The following is an 18,747-nucleotide window of genomic DNA, read 5'->3' on the forward strand; positions in this document are numbered from 1 at the left end:
TTTGGTCAAAGATCTCTGATGTTTTCTGGCATTTGAATCAAAATGGTACTTGGTTTTATTGCATTAAAAAATTCAATAGAAAGAAAATCATAGCGAAAAGTAGCATAAAATTTGTGATGTGAATAGTAAATGCCAGTGTAGTACTCAACGCAGTGTCCTGGTGTGGCACTGGAGGATAAGCATTGGACTGATAACAACAAGGTTGGCTGTTCAAACCCACCTGTCTCTTCTTAGAAATCCTCAAAGAGTTGCTAAGTCAGAAGCTACTCTACCTCACTTAACAACAACAATAATAAGTGCTCAGTGCAATCCATATTCATTCTTACTTTCCAAGGCCACCGTATTTATAGGTGTTTATTTGTTTAACAAATATTTGCTGAGAATTCACCTTATATAATTTTAAAAAATCATAGTTAATACATAATGAGAAATTAACTGAAATGTAATGAAGTGTCATGATAGATGAATTTACAAAATATGTTAAAAGAAAATGCTAATTAATATACTTGACATATTGAGTATTTAAGGCCCTTTGGTGGTACTCTGGGTTATAAATTGAATTGCTAGCCACAAGGTTGGTTGTTCACACCTACCATATGTTTCAAAGAAGAAAGATGAAACAGTCTGTTCTTGTAAAGATTTACAATCTCAGAAACCATAAGGAATAGCTCTATTCTAACATTGAAGGGTTGCCATGAGTTGGAATTGACTAGATAGCAATGTGGTTTGGTTATTAAGCACTTAATATATACCAGGCATGGTTATAAGCACTTTGTTCTATTAACTACTTTAGTCCTGAAAGAAAACCTATGAGTTAGGTACTAATATTATCTCCATTATACAGATAAGGAAATTTAGGTAAAAAGAAACTTAAGTTGCTCACCCAAAGTTAAAATCGCTTTTCTGCATATGCTCTGGGTAGTAGTTAAGGTAAGTTATGTGTTTACAGCATGATGACATATTTCGTACAGTAATAGCTTGGGACAATTGGATTTGAACAGGAGTCAGCACATTTTATTTCTATAGAAAGCCAGATATCAAATATTTAGAGTTTTGTGAGTTGAACAATCTCTGTTGCAACTACTTAGCTTGCCAATAATAAAATACAGTCACAGACAATATGAAAATGAGTATGATGCTGTCCCGATATAACTGCATTTATGGTCATAAAAGTTTGAGTTTTATATCATTTTCACATATTATAAAATTACTCTTTTAATTTTTGTTTTTTCAACATTACAAATGTCTCCCACACATATTAACTGGAAAAGGGTTGAATTTGGCTCATGGGCTGTAGTTTGCTGATGTCTAGTTTGGGAGCTCCGGTGGCAAAATGAGTTATGCTTTTAGGCTGCTAGCCCAAAATCGGCAGTCTGAATTCACCAACCACTACCCAGAAATCCCATACAGGGTTGCTATAAGTAGGAACTGACTCCAGGGTATTTAACAACAACAAAAACAAGAACTGTTTAGAGAATGTGGAATTTGAGCAGTTGCAGTATCAATGTGCTCAAGCGTGGCAAAAATTGTGAGGCTGGCCCAAGATCGGGCAGTGTTTCGTTCTGTTATGCATAGGGTCGCTATGAGTCGATACCGACTCGACAGCACGTAACAACGGATGAGTAGGAGTTTGTCAGGCAGACAAAAGTATTACAACATATTGCAAAGTCTGAGTAGTTTGAGTCGGTGAACAGGGAGGACTATTTGGAGAGTCACAAAGAGTATGGTTGATACTTCTGACTGGCTGTAGTGGGAACCACAGAGAAGGAAATTGAAGGACCCCACATGCCAGGCTAGAAATCTTACTAGGAATCATTTTGGAATTTCTGAAATAATGAGGTTTTTACTTTAGAAAGGTCACTCTAAGCAACAAGATGAAAAACTGTCCAGAACAGTCCAAGAAAGAAAGAACGAGAAAGAGAAAACGTTTTGGGGAGTTCAGAAAACTGGTCATCTCTTAGGGTCATGAAATTCTTTGTTTCATGGAACATGCCAGTTCCTTTCTTGTCTCAGGATCATTATGGATGGGATTCCTTCTTCCTAAAAGTTATTCTTGTCTTCCATCACTTAATTCCTTCTCATTCTTTATATTTCAGTTTTAATGCCAATTCTCCAGAAATGTCTTCTCTGGTCATTCAAAGTCTGTCTGACTTCTGTATTAGACTGTAGACCACATGCTAACCACCTATACACATGTGCTCAGCTGTAAGCCAAGTCTTCATTGCATTATCCCAGTGTTTAGCACAATTCCTACTTCAGAGTAAATATGCCATACATGTGTTCAGTGGTTATGAGGGTGAAAGAGAATTCATTTTTGAAGTAGAATAGATGGGAATTAGTAACTGAGTGGTTGATATGAGGGATAAAATAGGGTTAAGAAACACTTTTAGATTTTGGTGACAAAATGTGTGGTTGTATAAGGATAGAGAAAATAAGATTGAAGTCAGATTTGAAGTAGTTGTGGAAATAATGATTTTGAACTTCTGAGGAGACACACCCAAGAGACATTTTGTCTGCTTCCCACTAGGCTAATCTGATCTTTTTACACCTGTGGCTGTGATAGTTGTGGTTGTGCACTACCGAGTTTTTTCCAATACATAGCAGACCTGCTTATGGTTTCCGATGCTGTAACCTTTACCAGAGCAGAAAGCTTCATCTTGTTCCTGTGGAGTGACTGGTAGATTTAAACTGCTGACCTTTTGGTTAGCACGCCAGTTTGTAATTCACTACACCTACTGCAAGGAGCTCTGGTAACGTAGTGGTTATGAATAGCATAGTGGTTATGAACCTCAAGTTCAGTAGTTCAAAACTACCAGCTGGTCCATGGGAGAAAGATGAGGTTTTCTGCTCCCGTGAAGATTTACAGCCTCAGAAACCCTGTAGAGGGTCGCTATGAGTTGGAACCGACTCCACGACACACCACCATCACCACCACACATATTGCAAAAACCTGTGCCTTATTATACCTGTTTCCTGTTTTGATATCTATACAAACAGCAAATGCTAAGACTTAGGGCTTTCTTCCAAAGTAGAACTTTCAGTATGCTAGACCTGATGTGATTGCTGTATGATTAGCACTGGATTGCTAACCACAAGATTGGCAGTTCAAACCCACCCGTCTTTCCTTAGAAACCCTATGTAGGGTCATTATGAGTCAGAATGGACATTTAACAACAACAACATCCAGTGCTTCAGAAACTATTGTTATTGTGTGCCATCGAGTCAGTTCCAATTTATAGCCACCATGTATAAGGCTTCCAAGGTTGTAAATCTCTATGAGAGCAGAATGTCTCATGTTGGTGGATTCCAACTGCTGACTATGTGGTTAACAGTCCAACACATTAACACACTATGCTACTAGAGCTCTGATTGAGAAAGCAGTAGGAAGTAAATCAAAAGTCAAATGTTCTCAGCCTAGAACTTAAGCCCTCATCAATCAATTTCACCTTACTGATTTGCTTTGCTTCCTCTAACTCTAGCAGGGATCTACCATGGTCAGGTTATCCATCTCAGTTTTCTCCAGCCTTCACCATTCTTTTTCCTGTCTTCATTTAGTTCTTTTCTGTCTAGAATTCTCTTTTTTGATAACCTAAGCCTTACCTTTCTTTAAAAACCATTTTAATTTCTATCTCTTCCTTGGTGCTCATTGAGCAGATTTAATATATAATACTCTTTTCCCTTGATTTGCCTAAAGTCATATGACCTGATTTTCTATAATATGATTTGCATTTGGGAAACTCTAGGAGTACATGAAACAGTTATTTTTCCTGTAATTTTATGTCATCTATGCAACAGTCCTTGTTGTTGTTATGTGCCATGGAGTTGATTCCAACTCATAGTGACCCTGTACAGGATATCCAAGGCTATAAATCCTTATGGGAGCAGAATGCCTCATCTTTCTCCCATGAAACAGCTGGTAGTTTCGAACTGCTGACCTTGAGGTTTGCAGCCCTATTTGTAACCACTACACTACCAGAGTTACCTAACAGTCCTTCTTAGGTAGCTATTATTTACTTTTTTAAAATATGAAAATTCTGAAACTTAAGAAGTTTAAGTTTAACTTTAACTCCTTTGGAGACTCACAAAGAAAGGCTAATGGCACAGTGGTTAAGTGCTAGGGCCTCACCAGCAGCTTCTTGGGAGAAAGATGTGGCAGTTGGCTTCCATAATGATACAACTTAGGAAACTCTATGGGGCAGTTTTTCTCTATGCTGTATGAGCATAATGGTTATGAATTGGGCTGTGAACCACAAGGTCAGCAGTTCGAAACTACCAGCTATTCTGCAGGAGAAAGATGAGACTTTGTGATCCCATAAAGATTTACAGCCTCGGAAACCCTGTACAGGGTCGTTATGAGTCAGAACCGACTCCAAGACACATAACCACCACAACCATATGATCATTATGAGTTGGAATCAACTCAGCAACAATGGGTAAAGACTCACACTTGATAAACACTTAACCTAGATCTGGTTATCTACAAAACCCATACTGTTATCAAACTATGTAAAGGATAAGGAGTTATTTTCTATTTTTTTTTTTTTTGTTGTTGTTGTTGTTAGATGCCATCGAGTTGGTACTGACCTGTAGCGACCTTATGCACAGCAGAAAGAAACACTGCCTGATCCTGGGCCAACCTCATTCTTGTTGCCACTCTTGAGTCCATTGATGCTGCCACTTGGCCAATCCATCTCGTTGAGGGTCTTCCTCTTTTTCTCTGACCCTCCACCTTACCAAACATGACATCATTTTTCAGAGACTGGTCCCTCCTGACAATATGTTCAAAGTATGAGAGACAAAGTTTGGCCATCTTGGCCTCCGAGGAACACTCTGGCTGCACTTCTTCCAAAATGGATCTATTGGTTCTTTTGGCAGGCCATGGCACTTTCAATATTCTCCTCCAACACCATAACTCAAAGGCATCAATTCTTCTACGGTCTTCCTTATTCACTGTCCAGCTTTTGCATGCATATGAGGTTATTGAAAATACAATGTTTTGGGTCAGGTGCACCTTAGTCCTCAAGCTGACATTTTTGCTCTTCAACACTTTTAAAAGGTCTTGTGGAGCAGATTTGCCAAATGCAATATGTCGTTTGATCTCTTGACTGCTGCTTCCGTGAGTGTTGATAGTTGATTCAAGAAGAATGAAGTCCTTGACAACTTCAATCTTTTCTCCCTTGATAAGAATGTTGTTTATTGGTTCAGCGCTGAGGATTTTTGTTTTCTTTACATTGAGATGCTATCCATATTGAAGACTGTGCTTTTTGATCTTCATCAGTAAATGTTTTAAGTCCTCTTCACTTTCAGCATGCAATGTTGTATCATGTGCATATCTCAGGTTGTTAATGAGTCTTCCTCCAATCCTGATGCCACGTTTTTCTTCATAGAACCCAGCTTCTTGGATTATTTGCTCAACATACAGGTTGAATAAGTATGGTGAAAGAACACAACTTTGTTGCCCACCTTTCTTAATTTTAAACTATTCAGTGTTCCCATGTTCTGTTTGAACGACTGCCTCTTGGTCCAGGTACAGATTCCTCATGAGCACAATTAAGTGTTCCGGAATACTCATACTTCGCAATGTTGTCCAAAGCTTGTCAGGAGCCACACGATCGCTAGTCTTCTTTTCTAGTTCCATTTTTTATCTACCTCATAGCTTTTTCTGATTTAGTCCCTAAAATCAATGACTAAGATCTTATTTAATAACAATGCAAACAAAATATATTAAATAAATAATTTATAAGAAGCACTATACTAACTAGTTAAGTTTCAAGATGTTTCCCTGATTGTGAAGACTTGCCAATAAAGTTTGGCTAACCCTTAAACACATGGTCTAATAAAATTTCCATGACATCAAAGAGTCTCGGTTTGAAAGTCCCTCTACACCTTACTGGATTTGTAGGTTTGTGTATGCCATTCAGCCCTTACAAGCCACAGTTGTCTCCTTTATCAAATATGAATTATAATTCTTCCTCCGAAGTCATTTGGGGAAAGAATAGTGATAATGTACATAAAACATTTGACATAATACCTGACTCCTAAAAGGAAATATATCATGTGGGAATGCTTGACTTCTTGTCAGATAAATATTATAAACATTATAGATAATAAATCACTAAGTAGCTTAGAAGAGAGATATACAATCTGCTACTAGCAGTGCCCAAGAATTCAGTAGACATAATAGACAATGGTCAGTGGATTAAACAGTAGACATAGAATGCTTACCTGGAACACAGGCACAGATTTGTATATATTACATAATGATGATATTCCAATTGGTCAGGATTTCACACCTGATTCATTCCATTTGTGAAGGGAGTGAAAAGTAACACGTTGTAATACTAAACATAGATAATCATATTATTTTAAAAAAATCTTGTCTGAAGAGCGTAAGAAAAATGATACATGCAGCCATACTTAGTGAAGAATAGCAAGAACATGTTGAGAAATAGTCTAGTTATGTAGGTCTGGTTAGGCTATTGCAAAATAGCAGAAGTTCTGTGGTATACCAATATTTTAAGACTTGAGAGAAACTAAGAGAAGAATAAGCACATGTGTGCTAGAAAGTAACATAATTAATGAGGTGTTGAGACAGCAGCACTGCTCAACCTGTCCTCACATGAATTCTGTGTAGAGGTTGAAAGAAGGCTAAATGTACTTTTCTCATACAAAATGCCCCAGTTTCCTGGAAGCAGGAACCAACATTTTCTATTTGTCTGATTAGTGTCTGTATTCATTTTACTACTTACTCCTGAATAAGCCATGAGAAATAGTAACTTCATTTCATAATGGATTCCAAAAATCATGTCGTATTCACAAACCTGCTTTAATAAAAACACTCCAAGGAATTCCTAAAGCATAACCACTCTTCAAGGGGTCCTGGTGAAGTGGCAAAAACAATAAACATAGTCCTGCGTTAAATAGACCCCTCCACCAAAACCCAGTCAGCAGTGGCTCCACAGAAGATGAGGCCCTCTGCTTCCTTAAGAATTACAGCAGTGGAACCCAATGGGGCTGTTCTATTTGCCCTACAGGTTTACTGTGAGTTGGAGTCAAGCAGTGTATTTCATTTTCTGATACTCATTCTTTGTTTAGACAATAAGTCTGTCTATCTTATAAAATATTGACAGTCCTTTTTCTCTATTTTTCATAGCATTCAGAAAGACTGATGCTGTGCATGTGTAAAAGAGTGCCTGCCCGTGAATGTCTGCCTAGTGTCTACTCCACTTGCAGATGCTGGTTTCTATTTGGCACACTGCCTGTACTGACTGTTCCCTATCACCTCACAAGCTATAGGACAGCTGAGTTTAAAACCCTGATCTAACTGAAAGCTGAAACCTTTCAGATTGCTTTTTGTCACTTTGAGTAGGGCTGAATTACAGAAATTGAATAAAACGGATCCTATTGCATACATTGGCTGCACTGCTTTGATTTTGTGCAAGAGTCCTGAAAATCCAGCCGTAGGATGGCAATGAAATGAGCATCCAACCATATTTGTAAGAGCCAGAGCTTAGGCCACCTGAAAGTGTCTCATATTGCTCTTGGGCGAGTTACACATTTCCTTACAAATAGAGCCCCTTTTAAGATCTTCGATTGTACAATGAGTTCATCTGGGGACAGACATTCTTTAGTCAACCCCACTCCTTTTTCAGAGACTTTAAAGTCTGGATATGCTTACCTTGTTCATAGAACTCATGATATCAAATGTTATTCTAAGATTGATTTGCATTTATGCAAGCCCTGGTGTTAAAACATAAATACTTAATCTTTTATTTCCCCCCTGAGCTGCAAAGATTATGTCCTGTGATGCCATATTGAGACATAAAGAATCTATAATCACATTACAGCCTTAGAATGTGTACTCAATTTTTTGATTCTCAGAGCCCTGAACATTTAGCTAAGCTCTACCAATGGTTTACAATGTCTGCCTCCCTCCTTCTTTTCCCTATTTTTCTTTCTTTCACAACTCAAATTTGCTCATGTTGATTAATAGTCATAAATGTTGGCTTTAAAAAAATTGAAACCAGTCTGCTCTTTTTTTTTTTTTTTTTCCACATTCTCTCCAAACAAACATTTTATGGTATGAATCTCCTAGAACCAGGGAAAGATTGATGCCACTGAGGACAACTCTACAAGGACCTTTCCCCAAAGTCAACAGAGAAAGAAAGCCTTCCCCTAAAATTTTTGTTTTTAAGTGCCACCAAGTTGGTTTCAATTCATAGCGACCTTTTATAGGGTTTCCGAGCAGCAGTTGGTGAGTTTGAACAGCCAACCTTGTGATTCAAACTGATCTTGTGGTCCATCCAGTGCATTACCCTCCAGTGTCACAACAGGAATCCCTAAAATAGCACTCTGAAATTGAACTTTCAACCTTCTAAATGGTGACAAAAATTTTGTTTACTAAATAGTACTAAATAATAGATGAACACCACTCATCTGTCAGTTTATAGTATTGTGGTGGCTGGTGCAATAATACAAGTTATACTATTTTAAATATTATCAAAGTCACTCATGGTGGACAGGTTTCCTAGCAGCTTCTAGACTAAAACAAACTAGGAAGGAGAGATGGAGAACTTCTGAAAGGTTAGCCACTGAAAAACGTATGAATTCCAGCAGAACACTGTCAGATATGTTGCCATAAGATCAGCCTCTAAGACTGCCTTATCATAGTATGGTTTACCTCAGTGACTGGATGATGGAAAACTTTTGGGAACTTTATTTGCTGATGCAATATGACCTGGTTCAAAATGAGAAGAAATAGCTGCAAACATCCACTGATATTCAGAATGCAGAATGTATGAAATAACCATCTAGGAACACTGAAAGTCATTTAGAATGACTTGGAACACATAGAAATCAATATCCTAGATATCAGTGAGCTGAAATGGACTGATATTGGATATTTTGAAATAGACAATCATATGGTTTTCTATAGGAGTCTTGATGTGGCTCTTTGGGCTAATGTGCTGGACAGCAAAGTTGGTTTGAACCACAAGGTTGATGGTTCAAGCTCACCAGCCACTCCTCGGAAACCTTACACAGGGTCATTATGAATTGGAACTGACTCGATGGTACTTAACAACAACAGAAACATGATTTACTTTACCAGGAACAACAAGTAGAAAAGAAATGATGTTGCATTCATAATCTAAAAAAAGTATTTCAAAATCTGTCTTGAGATATAATGCTATCTGTGATAGAATAATATCCATACACCTACAAGGAAAATCAAGGAGCTCTGGTATCATAGTGGTTACAAGTCAGCTGCTAACCCTAAGGTTAGCAGGTCTAAACTACCAGCTGTTCCAAGGGAGAAAGCGGAGACTTTCTGCTCCCTTAAAGATATACAGCCTCGAAAACATTATGCAGGGTGGCTATGAGAACAAATTCAATGGCACACCACCACCATACACAAGGAAGATTATTTAAGAACAATTCAATTTATACATCAAATACTAAATGGAATTGAAGAACTCTAATAGCTTCTTTATTCCAAATCTGATCAATTATGCAATCAAGATACATTGATTAGTACTAGTGATTGGAATGTGAAAGTTGGAAAAAAAGGAAGGATCAGTAGTTGGAAAATACTGCCTTGGAAAATGATGCTGGAGATGACATTATAGAATTTTGAAAGATCAACTATTTATTCTTTACAAATACCTTTTTAAAACAACATAAAATGTGGCTATGTACATGGACTTCACCAGGTGGAGTACACAAGGAGCAAAGGAGCTGGCTGTCTTAGGACAGGAGTTGGACTTGCTGACCCACTGAGCAAGAAAGTTGAGTGCTTTAGGGCCAAAAATTATTGGTGGAATGGGTGCATACAGGCATCTAGCCAAAGAGCGTTGTATCACTTGCTCAAGCAGAACAAAGGCCAGGCTTACCTCTTCAAGAAACCAAGGAACCAGGAAACAAAAGTCTAAGAGACAAAGAGCATGGGAAGCAGAGCTACCTTAGTTTCAAAAGGTAGGATCACAGCCTCTGGACTCTGAAGGAGTGGAACCATGGCTCTTGGGGTTTCGAAAGGTGCAGCCACAGTTTACTAGGTTTCAAAGCATCAGATGTTTGCAAGTTCTGTTCTGGAATTTGGGCTGTCATTTAGAGGGGTCACTATCCACAGCTGAGGGGGTGGGGTTCCATGCCTGTTGTTGTTAAGTGCTGTCAAGTTAGTGCTGACTCATAGTGACCAGTATAGGGTTTCAAAAGCTGTAAATATTTGTGGAAACAGAAAGCCTCACCTTAATTCTGCAGAACAGGACTTGCTGGAGCCAAGGGTGGGGGATCAATTCACTACTAAGACAAAGTAGGAGAATGGGGCCACCCAAAGCCAAGGGAGCAGAGTTGCCATTGCAATGGGCCTGGAAGATGAAGCTGAGGCACAGATTCCAGAATCTCTACCCAGAATCCAAAGAACATAGCTAACACCCAGAGTCTGGAGGGCAAGGCTACTGTCTAGATGGTCTCAGAGAACGGAGGATTATTTACAAGCTTCTAAAGCAAATGGAAAGGAGCTCTGGTAGTGAGTGTAGTGGTTATGAGTCTGGCTGCTAACCTCAAGGTCAGCAGTTCAAAACTACCAGCAGTTCTGTCAGAGAAAGATGAGACTTTCCGCTCCCATAAAGATTTACACCCTCAGAAACCCTATGCAGGGTCGCTATGAGTTGGAAACAACTCCCTGGCACATCACCACCACCAAAGCTAATGGAAAGTGCTGGTTTTTAACTTGCTTGGTTTTCATAATCACTTCTTTCACTACAATTGCTCCCATTTGTAATGGAAATGTCTTCCTTACCCTTTTTCCATCATTAGTTGGAAGCAGATAACTTGAAAGTTAAATTCACAAATGAAGAGAAATTTTCCCCAGGTTAGAATTTGGTCTTAGAAGACTTTGGAGATGATATGATGGGGTGAAAGAGTGTTCCATGTGCCAAAAACATAAATTTGAGGTGGGCCAAAAGAGAGAAGGGAGTAGAGAGAGAAGGACCTACTACCACCAACAAAGTATATCCAGCACTGGAACACACCATTTGGACACAGGGGTCCCTGTGCTGTGTACCTCCTAGAACTAGGGGAGGATTGTTGGTCTACAAGTGATGCCAGGTGCACAGATGTTAAAATGAGACAATGACCTTTTCCAAGAGTTGACAGAGAGAGAACGCCTCCTAGAGCTGCTATGCTAAATTTGACTTGCAGCTTACTCTGATAGTTAAGGTTTTTTGTCAATTTGACTGGGTCATGGTGAGATCTAATACAGTGTAGTTAACTCTGTGATGATTGAATATGAGTAAGCAATCAATTGAATTGATGGTTCCTGAGTAGTGTAACTTACTTCCAATATAATGGACACCCAGGCAAATTTTGCTTGCTTTTTGCTGGATATAGAACTTGCATGTGGCTGATCCTCCAAGCTCCCAGTTCTCTGACTTGAAACATTGGCCTGCTCTATTATCTGTCTGCCTGCCTGCCTGTCTATCTGCAAGACCTGCCTGTCTTTCTGCCTCCCAGACCTGCCTGCTGATCTTGGTTTATCTGACTTTGACTCGGGATGCTTTTACCTCTACAATTATGAGTCATAAATTGATATAAACTGCTCTGTATATGTATACATATGTTTTTCAGTTATATTGCTTCCTTAGATAACTTAGACAAATATTCCTACTAAGCTATGAATGAAGGACTTCATTCTTCTTGGATTAACCATCAACACTCATGGAAGCAGCAGCCAAGAAATCAAATGATGTATTGCATTTGGCAAATCTGCTGCACAAGACCTTTTTAAAGTGTTGAAGAGCAAAGATGTCAGCTTGAGGACCAAGGCCATGGTATTTTCAATAACCTCATATGCATACGAAAGCTGGGCAGTAAATAAAGAAGACTGTAGAATAATTGATGCTTTTGAGTTATGGTGAATGTTGAAAGTGTCATGGGCTGCTGCTAAAAGTACCATGGGCTGCCAAAAGAACAAACCTATCTGCATTTGAAGAAGTACAACACTTCTGTGTTGGAAGAAGTGCAGCCAGAGTGCTCCTTGGAGGCCAGAATGGCCAAACTTTGTTTCTCATACTTCGGACATATTGTCAGGAGGGACCAGTCTCTGGAGAATGATATCATGTTTGGTAAGGTGGAGGGTCAAAGAAAAGAGGAAGACCCCCAGTGAGATGGATTGGCAAAGGGGCAGCATCAATGGGCTCAAGTGTGGCAACAATTGTGAAGTTGGCCCAGACCCAGCAGTGTTTTGTTCTGTTGTGCATAGGGTCGCTATGAGTTGGTACTGACTTGATGGCATCTAATAACAACAACAAACTATGAAAGAATAATTTTCTGTTGAACCGACACACTTATAAAATTTCTATTATAGTTGCAGTACTTAATTGTGACCTGTTAGACAACAGAGCAAAACACTGCCTGCTTCTGTGTCTAACACAATCGTTGCTATGTTTGAGCCCATTGCTGTTGCCACTGTACCCATCCATCTCATTGGGAGTCTTCCTCTTTTGTCTCGACACTCCACTTTATCAAACATGATATCCTCCTCCAGGGACAGGGCCCTCCTGATAATATATCCAAAGTATGAGAGACGAAGTTTGACCATCCTGGTTTCCCAAGAGTATTCTGGCTGTACTTCTTCAAATACAGATAGGTTTGTTCTTTTGGCAGCCCATGGTATTTTTAATATTCTCTTTCAGCACCATAACTCGAGTGAATCAATTTTCTGCCATCTTCTTTATTCACTGTCCAAATTTCACTTGCATATGAGGTTATCGAAAATACCATAGCTTGGGTCAGGCTCACCTTTGTCTTAAAGTGGTATCTTTAAAGAGGTCTTGTACAGAATATTTACTAATGCAATACATTGATTTATTGACTGCTGCTTTCATGAGTACTGATGGTAAGTCTGAGAAAAAGGAAGTCTTTGACAACTTCAGTCTTTTCTCTATTTACAAGGATGTTGCTTATTGGTCCAGGGATGAGGATTTTTATTTTCTTTACATTGAGGTGCAGCACATACTGATTATCGTGGTCTTTGTTCTTCATAAGTAAGTATTTTAAGTCCTCTTCACTTTCAGCAAGCAAGGTTGTATCATCTGCATTTTTCAGGTTGTTAATGAGTCTTCCTCCAAACCTAATGTTACATTTTTCTTCATATAATCCAACTTCTCAGATTATTTGCTCAATGCAGAGATTGAATAAGTATGGCGAAAGAATACAACCATGGTGCACACCTTTCTTATTTTAAACCATTTTGTGTTTCCTTGTTCGATTCAAACAGCTGCTTCTTGTTCTATGAACAAGTTCCTCATGAGCACAATTATGTACTGCAGAGTAGTCATTCTGTGCCATGTTGTCCATAGCTTGTTATGATGCATACAACCAAAAGGCTTTATGTTGTTAATTAAATCACAGGAAAACATCTTTCTGATCGTCTGCTTTTTTTCGGATAGTCAATCTGATATCAGCAATAATATCCCTTGTTCCATGACATCTTTTGAATCCAGCTTGAATCTCTGGAAGTTCTCTAACGATGCATTGTTGCAGCAATTTTTGCATTATCTTTAGCAAAATTTTACTTGCATGTGATATTAATGACACTTTCTGATGATTTCTGCATTCTGTTGGGTCACCTATCTTTGGAATGGAAACAAATATGGATCTCTTCCAGTCAGTTGTCCAGGTAGTTGTCTTCTAAATTTCTTGGCAAGTTGAGTAAGTGTCTTGAGCGTTGCATCAGTTTGTTGAAAAATTTCAATTTGTATTCCATGAATCCCCAGTGCCTTGTTCTTTGTCAGTACCTTCAATGCACCTTGGACATCTTTCAGTATCATTGGTTCTTTATCATATGCTTAGTGGTTACGAGTTGGGCTGCTAACCTCAAGGTCAGCAGTTCGAAACTACCAGTGGTTCCACAGGAGAAAGATGTGTCTTTCTGCTCCCATAAAGATTTGCAGCCTCAGAAACCCTATACAGGGTCACTATAGGTCGGAGCCAACTCGACAGTGCTTAACAACAACAACAACCTCTTGAGTGGTTGAACACTGACCATTTCTTTTTGGTACAGTGATTCTGTGTATTTCTTCCATCTTCTCTGAATGCTTTCTGCTTTGTTCAATATTTTGCAGATAGAATCCTTCCACATTATAAGTTGAGGCTTGAAGTTTTTCTTCAGTTCTCTCAGCTTGAGAAATGCTGAGCGTGTTCTTCTCTTTTGGATTTCGAATTCCAGGTCTTTGCACATTTCATTATTATACTTGATCTTGTCTTCTTGAGCTGCCGTTTTTATTCAGCTCTTTTACCTCCTCATTTCTTCCATCTGCTTTAGTATCTCTGTGCTGGAGAGCAAGTTTCAGAGTCTCTTCTGACATCCATTTTGGTCTTTTCCTTCCTTCTTTATTCTTAGTGACTTTTTCCTTTCTTCCTGTATGATGTTCTTGATGTCATCCCACAACTCTTCTGGTCTTTGGTTTTTAGTGTTTAATGCATCAAATCTGTTCTTCAGATGATCTCTAAGTTCAGGTGGGATACATTCTTGGTCACACTTTGGCTCTTGCAAATTTGTTTAAATTTTCTTCAGCTTCAACATGAACTTGCATATGAGCAATTGATGACCTGTTTCATGGTCTTCCCATGGTCTTGTTTTGACTGACAATATGGAACTTTTCCATCTCCTCTTTCCACAGATGAAGTTAATTTGATTTCTGTGTATTACATCAGGTGAGGTCCATGTGTATAGCCATCTTTTTTGTTGTTTAAAAAAGATATTTGCAATGAAAAAGTCACTGGTCTTGGAAATTCTATCTGTTGTATTCAGCATTGTTTCTATCACTAAGGTTAGATTTTCCAGTAACTTCCTCTTTGTTTCCAACCTTTGCATTCCAATCGCCATTAATTATCAATACATTTTGATTGAATGTTTGATCAATTTCAGACCTAAGATGTGGTAGAATTCTTCAGTTTCATCATCAGTGGCTTCAGTGGTTGGTACATAGATTTGAGTAATAGTGATATTAGCTAGTCTTCCTTGTAGGTGTGTGAATATTGTATGCTCTTTTTGATGATTAATGCAGAACCATTTCTCTTCAATTTGTCATTCTTGGCACAGTAAATTATATGATTATTAGATTCAAAATGCCAATGCCAGTCTATTTCAGCTCACTAATGTGTAAGATGTTGATTTTTTTTTTTTTTGCATTCCATTTCATTTTTGACAATTTCCAATTTTCTTAGATTCATACTTCATGCACCCCCTGTTTTAATTATAAATAGAGGCTTAGGGTTGTTTCTCTTTATTTTGCATTGTGCCCCATCAGTAAATGAAGGTCCCAAAGGGTTTACTCAATTCACATCATCATAGTCAACTCCATGTTGAGCAGGCAGCTCTTCCCCAGTCATACTTTGATTGCTTTCCAACCTGAGAGGCTCATCCACAGGCACTGTATCTGACAATATTCTGGTGCTCCTCATCATGCTTCAGTATTGAATATTATGGTGATGACAGTGTTTCACTGCTATTCATATGGTTTTCAGTGACTACATATATTCAGAGTAATCTGTATCTTCTTCTTCCTAGTCTGCCTTTGTCTGGTAGCTCAGCTGTAACCTGTGGTGACCCTGCTGGTATTTAAAATATTCATTCCATAAGTTCCAGAATGACAGCAACACACAAGCCACAACAGTATGGCAAGCTGACAGAAGAGTTAATAATAATAATCATGATGACATTTGCATTGAAAAAAATATTGAGAGTTTACTATTTGCCAGTTTCTGTTGTAAGTGCTTTACATATATCATCTTTTATCTTTTATTCCTTACCACAATGCTATGAGATATTATTTCTATCAAGAAAAAAAGAATCCTGAAGAATGAAATAACTAATTACAACAATAACAATAATATGCACTGTATTAAGGCCTTTGCAGACAATACCTAATTTAAACGTTAATAATTAGCCAATGAGATAAGTTCTATAATTAGATACTTTGCATACAAGGAAATTGAGGCAGAGAGGTTAAATACATTTCTCAAGTATAATCATTAAATAAATGCAGAACTGGCATTTGGATTGTGGTACATTGGCTTCAGGCTCATTCCACTAAGCATTAAGCACTATCATCTCCCCCAAAGTAATTTATATATAGATGTAGATATTGCACATCAAAACTCAACTCATAACAATCATGGGTTATTTTTAGACTCCATTTCAATAATGGAACCCAAATGTCATTAGGATGAATACAAAATGCATTCTTGGTTGCTGAAGCTCTCCAAATAAGCTATAAACTGATTAAATCAGGAAACCAACTCATCCTGGTTTGCCAAGAGTTCTCCAGTTTTAGCAAATGAAGTTCCCCATCCCAGAAAATCCCTCAGTCTTTGATAAATTATAATGGTAGATAAATGTAATGTGGACTATGAACTTTGCTTAATTGTTTCCTTAGCATGACCACAGTATAAGTTCTAAAGGAATGTAGCAAATTTGCCTATCCTAAGATTCTTGTTTTAACATTTATCAACTTTATGACTGTCAATATTTCAAACTTTCATGTCTACAAAGGACACAATAAGGGTGAATTGAGATTAAGGAATTAATTATCACCAAACAAGGAACACCTCACATGTATCATTCAATTATTTCTGATAATTTTCCTATCTACCATCTTCCACAGAAAGCAGTCACAGCTTAGCTAATCAGACAGTCTTCTGGTTCTAAAGGTTATGTCCTTCACTAAGATTAAAATTTGAGAGTCCACAGGGCTTTCTACAAAGGAACTCAAAGATAGTTGGCTTGTCCTTGGACAGTCTGTCAGAAATACATCCTCAAGCATGATTTTGTGTTCAGCAACAAAATACAAGCAAACAAACATTCCCATGGAGTCTATTTCAATTCATACTGACACAATAGGATAGAATAGATTCCCTGTAGTGTAGTGGTTACAAGTTGGCTTGCTAACCTCAAGGTCAGCAATTCAAAGCTGCCAGCTATTCCTCAGAAGAAAGATGAGGCTTTCTGCTCCTGTAAAGATTTATTGCCTTGGAAATCCTATGCAGGATTGCTATGAGTTGAAAGTGACTCCACAGAACACCAACAACAACACCATAGGGTTTGCAAGGGAGACAAATCTCTGGAGGAGGACATCATTCTTGAGAAAGTAGAGGGACATCAGGAAAGAGAAAGATCCTCAATAATCAAAAGATATATTGACACAGTGGCTGCAATAATGAGCCCAAAGATAGGAATCTTTGTGAAGATGATTTAGAACTAGAGAGTGTCTTGTTCTCTTATTTATAGAGTTACTATGAATCAGAATCAACTCGATGGCAACAATCCTTACAGAAGTGAACTTCCAATTTTTCCTTTTATCACAGTGGCTGGTGGATTTGAACTCCAATGATTTGGTTAGCAGCTAAGTGTTTTACCAGTACACCAACTAGTACTCCTAAAACATGGAGTATTTTCCAGGCTTTATGAAAGCCAGTTCTGGCAGAAAATGTTAGAAATCATAAATGAATGGAAGATTTGTTGAGAATGATAAGGTTGTCTGCTCCTATAAAGCTTTACAGTCTCAGAAACACTCTATAAGGTCATCATGATTTCGCTCTATAGGGTCATCATGATTTCAAACTGACTTGATGGCAATGGGTTTGGGGTTTTTTCCCCTCTTTCTTCCCCCACCCACTCACCCCTTTCTTTTCTTACTCTCCTAAACTTTGTATTTGGATAAATGTTATCCTTTTGATCTCCAATGGCTGATTATTCAAAGGTGCTGATATTTCATTGGTGTTATTACTACCCTTATAGATTTAGCGATTATTTGATTAGAAATTGGCTCACTGGGTGAGTTCAATTCCAGACTGAAAATAGACTAAGGGCCACAATCAAGTTTTTATCAGACCAGTAAACTTGACGAGTCTGTTTTTTTTGTTGTTGTTGTTGTTTTTTCAGTTCTGTTTCACATTTTTATCGTACTCTAGGAAGGACCTTCTAACGTGATTCCTTTCTGAGCAGTTGGTAGCCAAGCATCATCTAGTTCTTCTAGTCTCGTGGTAACGAAGACTGATACATTAATCCATTGGACTAATTGTTTCCATGTGTCTTTGATTTTCATCATTCTTCTTTCCTGTGGACAGGGAGAGACAAATAGCTACACATTAGATGACCATTCATGAGCTCTTAAGACCACAGTCATTATCCAGCAAAATTGGATGTAGAATATTGTCTCTGGAATGTGCTATGTCAATTGACTATGGTGTCCTCCAAGACTATGCCCAAGCCCCCAGGCGAAGCAACTCATTCCCTCATGAGAGGTGCTTGGCTATATCTAAGAAGGTTTTATAACTTTGCCCCCTGTATGTTCCACATCATTCATGGATATGTTTTAAGCAAATGTAAATACCCAAGTATTATAAGCTCTGTTAAACCTATATGTTGTTGTTGTTAAGTACCGTGGAGTCATAGTGACCCTACACAAGGTTTCTGAGGCTGTCAATCTTTATGGTAGCAGAACGCCTCATCTTTCTCCCACGGAACTGCTGGTAGTTTCAAACTGCTGACCTTGAGGTTGGCAGCCCAACTTGTAACCACCATGCTACCAGAGCTCTCTCTCTCTCTCTCTCTCTCTCTCTCTCTCTCTATCTATCTATCTATCTATCTATATATATATATAGTAACTTCCACTCTGCATCCCACACTCATTTAGCCTGCATGTCTATCCATGCAGCTGCCTGTAGATAACTCCTAATACAGGA

This window comes from Chrysochloris asiatica, unplaced genomic scaffold (genome assembly GCF_000296735.1).
Source record: "Chrysochloris asiatica unplaced genomic scaffold, ChrAsi1.0 scaffold00149, whole genome shotgun sequence".
Taxonomy (NCBI): domain Eukaryota; kingdom Metazoa; phylum Chordata; class Mammalia; order Afrosoricida; family Chrysochloridae; genus Chrysochloris; species Chrysochloris asiatica.